Here is a 6,000-nt window from a genome sequence, read left to right as displayed (position 1 = left end):
CAGATGGGGTTCATTTTTAATTGCAGATAGAGTGAGAATGCTTACACACAGCATTGCACATAGACCAGCGGGGTCTTCCTGAGATAACTGGGAGCAGGGAAGAATCAGTTCAGCAGAATAGTTGAGTGCAGTCCATTTACATACCAATTCAAAAAGTGAAGATTTGGCTAGGGTGGTTTTGGTCATATTATTTTGATGGTGGCCAGATTGCCTCAGTGTGCCAGCATTTCTTATGCAAAGATGCAAAAGAACCCATTGGGCCACTTGAAATGAGATGGTGCTGCTTGTCACTGCTGCTACAGTGACAAGATGTAAAAGAAAGTGAACAATGATGAAAGTCTGTTTAATTTCCTTTAACATTTCTCAGACCTTTTGCTTTATTACAGCAAATTTGATGTAAATGTCCCTAAAGTCACATTAATAAATCTTAATCTGTGTGCCAAGAGTCTGCCTGGAATCACTGTGCACTTCAGGGAGGTGTTTTGCTGCTACTGTTCCCCAGGAACTGCTGTTTTCACCACAAAGGCAGTTTAATGTTCTATAATTTCTGTACCATATGGTATTGTGGTTGTCTTGGACCTGAACCAATTGTGTTGTAGGAATTTATCCCATTTTTTCTTTACATATATGAACCCTGACCACTCTGTCAAACTGGTGTCACAGGCCTCTGATGAAGCATTACACACGTACCTCAGATATACCTTACCCAGGAGATTCAGAAAGTGTTTTAGCTGCAACATTCCTTGTGACATAAAGTTTCTCTAGTATGCTGATTGCTGGATAATTTAGGAAGTTTTAATTTGTTTTCAAATTTGTTTTCTGCTAAGACACTGTCTTCCACTGCTGGGCCATTGGCACGTCCTACTGTAAATGAGTAATTTTAACTTAATTTTGATATTTGGATTAATTTTTATTCCCAATTTTAATCCATGTAAAGTGACATTTAATAAAGTTCTGTGCATTATAAAATGGACTTTAGATTTACATTACCACTGCCTGATTTCCAGCAAGGGTAGCAGATGGCATCAGGTAGAAGAAAAGGAGAAAAGATCTGAGATCCAGGACATCAGTATTTTGTGCTAAATACAGGGGTTGCAAATAATACAAAGGACAGGGCAGAGTGTATTAAATCCTCAACTTAATCCTGAACTTAATCTGCAGCAGTTGAATTACCTGGATGACCAATCATTAACTGAAATACAACATAAAGTGTGATCATAATGATTTTTAATGTATTTGGGGTTTCTTCTTTTTATGGAAATGAATCTGAGCAGAAGTTCTTTTCTGTTCCCAGAAGTCTGAACAGAGATTTGTTAAGAAGCTTCCAGCTTACAGATATGCAGCTTCAGAGACCAGAGGATGAGGATTTAGATAAAAAGCAGATGTGGGACCCTTTATGGTTGAATGTTTCTCTGAAAGCAAGGCACTGCACTACATATCTTGCCTGCAAAAAAAGATATGAATCTTCTTAAGGATTAAATACATTCTCTTAAGGTAGTGGATTTTTAAAGAATGTATTCTATATGGAACAAATAGCAGGAAAAAAGCAAACTATATTTTGTATGCAACACATGTCAGATTTCAGGGTTAGTATAGGCAAATGAATTTCATCTTTTCCTATCAAAGAGATTTCTAATAGTTTTGATGATTATTTTTCCTTATGCTATACATTTTTCCCAGCATCGAATGTGGCAGGTCTCAAGTAGGAAAACTTATGAATTACAATGAGAGATGGAAAGGCATGTGGGAGACATTCTGTGTGGGTTCTGCCAGGTGTAGTAAAAATGGTAAGGATGGCCTCTACCAGACACTTGTGATGGTTATTGCCCTTTTAAAATATACATGCAAAAATATTTCAGGCTGAAAATTTATTTCCATACCTCAAAAGAAGAAAAAAAAGAGAAAGATACAGGTAAAGTTTTCAAAACTTTAACCATATAGACACTGTCATTCTCCAGGGGATGAGATAGTCATATCCAGGGTGGAATTAGTTCCTACTGTCTTCTATATCTGGTTTAGAATGAAAAGAATAATCATCTGAAAATGTATTTTTCTCTCTAAATGCTATATAGGGAGCCTAGTAGCAGGCAGACACACAAGCAGTCAAGCATCTGCCATTTAATCCTCTGTGTTTAGTATCTAATGCCCCTTTCAGGCATTCATTCTGAAATTAAACACCTAAAATTATTTCTGACTACTACATGTCTAAAAGCCAACGTTTGTAAATGGGACTGAACAATGTAGGTGCCTTGTTGAGTTTAATGGGAGAAAATGAACCTGATCCCACATTATTTCTGATTTGGTTGCAGAAGGTTTAAAATCTGGGTGGGTTTGCTGGGTTAGAAATAATGAAGATTTTCTGGGCAATGCAAAAGAATGGTCTGAATTGTCCAGTGTCAACCTAGAGGACTCAAATCCATTATGGCCTAGAGGAGGGAGTCCCCATCCCTGGAGGTGTCCAAGGAACAGCTGAATGTGGCTGGCACTCAGTGCTCTGGGCTGCGTGACAAGGTAGGGATTGGTCACAGGTTGGACCTGATGTCCCTGGAGGCCTCTTCCAACCTTCATGATTCTGTGATTATTTAAAACAAAAACAATCACCTTTTCTTCAGTTCCTCACACACGAACATAGATGTAAAATCTACAATATCATTGTAATTTATAGTACAAGTGGGTCTATGGGTTTGGTAGAATCTAAATTGTAGTACATAAGGTTTACTTTATGATATTTATGATATAGCTCCTCTGCTCTCAGAGGATGTGGAGATCTTGCATTATCCTTGACAGCCTTGAAAAGCCCTTCAATATGAAAGGAATAGCTCTCAGACTTTGTGGGTTTTTGAAGGAAAAAAATAGTGTAATGCAAACCACAAGTGTTTGGTTGCCTGTGTTGGTGGTTTGTTGTGGGGTTGTTTTGTTTGTTTGTTTGTTTGTTTTAGTAAAACAGCCTTTGTCAAACAGAACTGGTAAACCTGGAGATCTGAAAATTTGTGTTGTGTGCATGGTCTAACTTTTGCCAAGATCAAGAGCTACCCAGGCAAATGGTAGCATCATATTTGGTGCCTCTGACTCCACCACGGTGCCGTTGTCCCTCAAAGGTCAGAAGCTTTGTAAATCCCTATTCAAGGCCTGTGGATTTCTACACCTTTTATAGAGATGAACTCTGAGGTCTGGCATTTTCTCATCCTTCTCCATATAGAGTTGTTCACTACTTAGATTGCTCTGTTGAAATTTTGCTGTATATATTTTCCACAACACTTTTCCCCATAGAAACCAGGCATGATAACTTTTAAAAAAAGCTGTGGAAAATATTTCAAATAATACTAAGCTTCTACTGCTTCCCCTCTCCTCCCTCAATAACAATAAATATTTTAAACAGACAGACAATTTATCCAAAGAACAGGCTGAATTTTCTATGACAAAAAAAAATTAAATAAATTAGGTCTTTGCTACTTCCTTACAATTTAGTTAGATCCATTAATTTTTCTTTCTATAAAATGAGCAATGTGTAATTAAAAGAAAAAAATAAGAAAACAGCAAACTTTTTTTTTAAAGTAGGGTTGTAAGTGTAAATAAAATTAATCTTGAAAGCTATGTCAGTCTGATCTTTTTATATGGTGGCATGAGTTCTGACACAGCCCTGTGGGGATTCTGTCACTGTGACAAATTTAGAAGCAAAATAAAGACTTGATAGTCCATAACTTATAATATATAATCGACTCTGGTTTTTTTATTAGCATAAATCCCTGGTGTAAATTATGTAAGTTGGTTTAAAATCAGTCAAGTAGTTTATCCAGTTCAGCACAATGAGAGGTTTTCTCCAAAACAACTACTTTAGTGGATAAAATGATGGTGATCTCAGCTCTTCACCTAAGAAATGGAAAAGACAAGGAGCATCTTGGACAAGACAGGCATCTCCCTGAGTTTGGCTAATAAGTGGAAACTCTTTATGGTCCAGTGCTTTGATTGCCATAAATGCTGTAGAAGGGCACTTATGGATTGGCCCACAATATGGGAAACGGCAGAGAGAGCTGCTGGCAGCTGAAACCAGAACAGCTTGTTGTGTGAGCAGGGTCCAGAGTGCAGCCACCTTCCTTTCCTGGTTAGTGAGTTAAATGAACCAAGACAGTTCAGGTGGAGAGTGCCCAGCCAGGACCTGTGGCAAAGAAATCCACACTGCAGCGCCTATTGGGTCATTTTCCTCACATTGGTGAGTCCTAATTTATGAAAACCTTTTCCCACACATGTTATTCCTCCACCATTTTGGTTCTTTTGGGTTCAGCTGGTCAAGCTGATGGAAGCCCACCAGGGTGTGGAAATCAGTGCCGGCCGGGCCGTGGATTTCACAAAACGAAGGAGCCAAAACTCAGTGGTTTTGTTAAGATCCGCTTAGAATATTTTGCATCCTGCCTCTCCCTCCCCGAAGCCATCAGGTGAAGCAGCTTCTGCCTTTGAGCTGCCCATCCGCCATGGTCAGGCGCTCCCCTCGCTCCGGGGTTACCAGCCCGCGGAGGGACCCCGCTGCCGGTGAGTGCCGCGGCAGCGGCGGCCGCGGGAGCCCGAGGGGTGGCGCATCCTTCTTCGCATCCCTCCCTGCATCCCTCCCCGCATCCCTCCCTGCATCCTTGCCCGCATCCTCCCTACATCTGTCCCCGCATCCCTCCCTGCATCCCTCCCCGTATCCCTCTCTACATCCCTCCCCGCATCCTCCCTGCATCCCTCCCCGCGATGCCTCCCTCCGCCACCGCATCCGCTGCCAGGGCGGCAGTCCCGGTGCTGGCGGGGCCGTGCCCGGTTCGGTCCCGCACCGCGGGCACCTCTGCAGCTGAATCAGCCTCGGCTTGGGGAGATGTCGGTACCAGATCTCGTCTTCCGGAGGCTGCCTGGGAAAGCCGGTGACGTGCTGGACGTGGGGGTACCTGAGGTTCGGCCTGTGGTTGTTTCCATCCATTTAAACGTCCAAACATTCCCTGAAACATTTTGAATTCCTGTAATTGCCATTTTTTCCCTCTCCGTCCCCCCTCCTTCCCCCTGACAAATCGAAAAGCCATCATACAAAATGCCAGATCAGGGCTGACTGTTCTGACATTTCAGAGCTTTTCATTTTTCTTAATTCTTTTTAAATGCATTTCAAAACACTTTAGCTTGTCATGCAGAGAAATGAAATGCCCCATTTAGAAACAGCAAAATGAAACATGCTGGCTGATTCCATGTTCACTTTGCCTTATTTTTTTCCTTTCTGTTTAAAAATTTTGTAGAAAAGACAGAACTGAATAACAGTGAACTAAATATTCATGTTTTGGTGAAGAAAATTGTGACCATAAATGTTACTCACTTCTGTCAGAAATTAAATGTTTTTTCAAAAATATTACATGACAGTGCTATTTCAGATGATTTGATGGGTTAAAACTTTTTTATTTTTAAAAAATCTTCTTTAACAAACAGATATATAGCAGAACTCAGAGACTCCCAATCCTTAATCTTTTTTTCTAAAGCATTTCATACATGAAAAGGGAAGAAATAAAAGGAAAAAAAAACCAAACTAAACACAAGTCAAAGATTTTAAAGTGCCTTGGAGGACTGTTGAGGTCTGTTGAAGTGTAAAGCTGTGTTGGTATTTCAAATCAATGGGAGCTAACAAAAGGTACTAATTAGCTCTGAGATTTCTGATTTCTTATCCCTACAACAGTCAGGTTGGAAACATCAAAGAAAAAGGAGCAGTCTGGGTTTGCCAAGGTTTTGATAAATCCTGCAGTGTTTGGCCTCAGCCGTCCAAGTCCATTCTCAGTTTAGCATTCTCTGTAACCCCATTCATGGAAACATGGAAACATCTTTGACCTCAATCCCTTGGAAACCATTTGCTCTCTAATTATCTAGATGCAATCCCTGGATTCTGTGAGGTCTAAGCAGAATTCTGTCCCAAGGGCCTCCAGCTTCAGTACTGAATGACTGAACAGGAATTGGTCCAGGTGATCCTTGTGTCTCCCTTCCAGCTCAGGC

At 40.8% G+C, this 6,000-nt stretch overlaps 1 protein-coding gene across 7 annotated transcripts in view; it reads left to right on the top strand.

Moving 5' to 3' along the window:
- Nucleotides 1-4,561: 4,561 nt before the first annotated feature.
- Nucleotides 4,562-6,000, top strand: part of ABCC9 (ATP binding cassette subfamily C member 9) — a 72,926-nt gene continuing 71,487 nt past the window's right edge. For all 7 annotated transcript variants that reach the window (XM_064701620.1, XM_064701587.1, XM_064701594.1 and 4 more), the window contains exon 1: nt 4,562-4,924. The gene's annotated coding sequence lies outside the window, so the exon portion shown is untranslated. The remainder of the gene's footprint in view (nt 4,925-6,000) is intronic.

Source organism: Zonotrichia leucophrys, chromosome 1A, assembly GCF_028769735.1.
Source record: "Zonotrichia leucophrys gambelii isolate GWCS_2022_RI chromosome 1A, RI_Zleu_2.0, whole genome shotgun sequence".
Taxonomy (NCBI): Eukaryota; Metazoa; Chordata; class Aves; order Passeriformes; family Passerellidae; genus Zonotrichia; species Zonotrichia leucophrys.
This window is presented reverse-complemented; position numbering and strand designations above follow the sequence as displayed.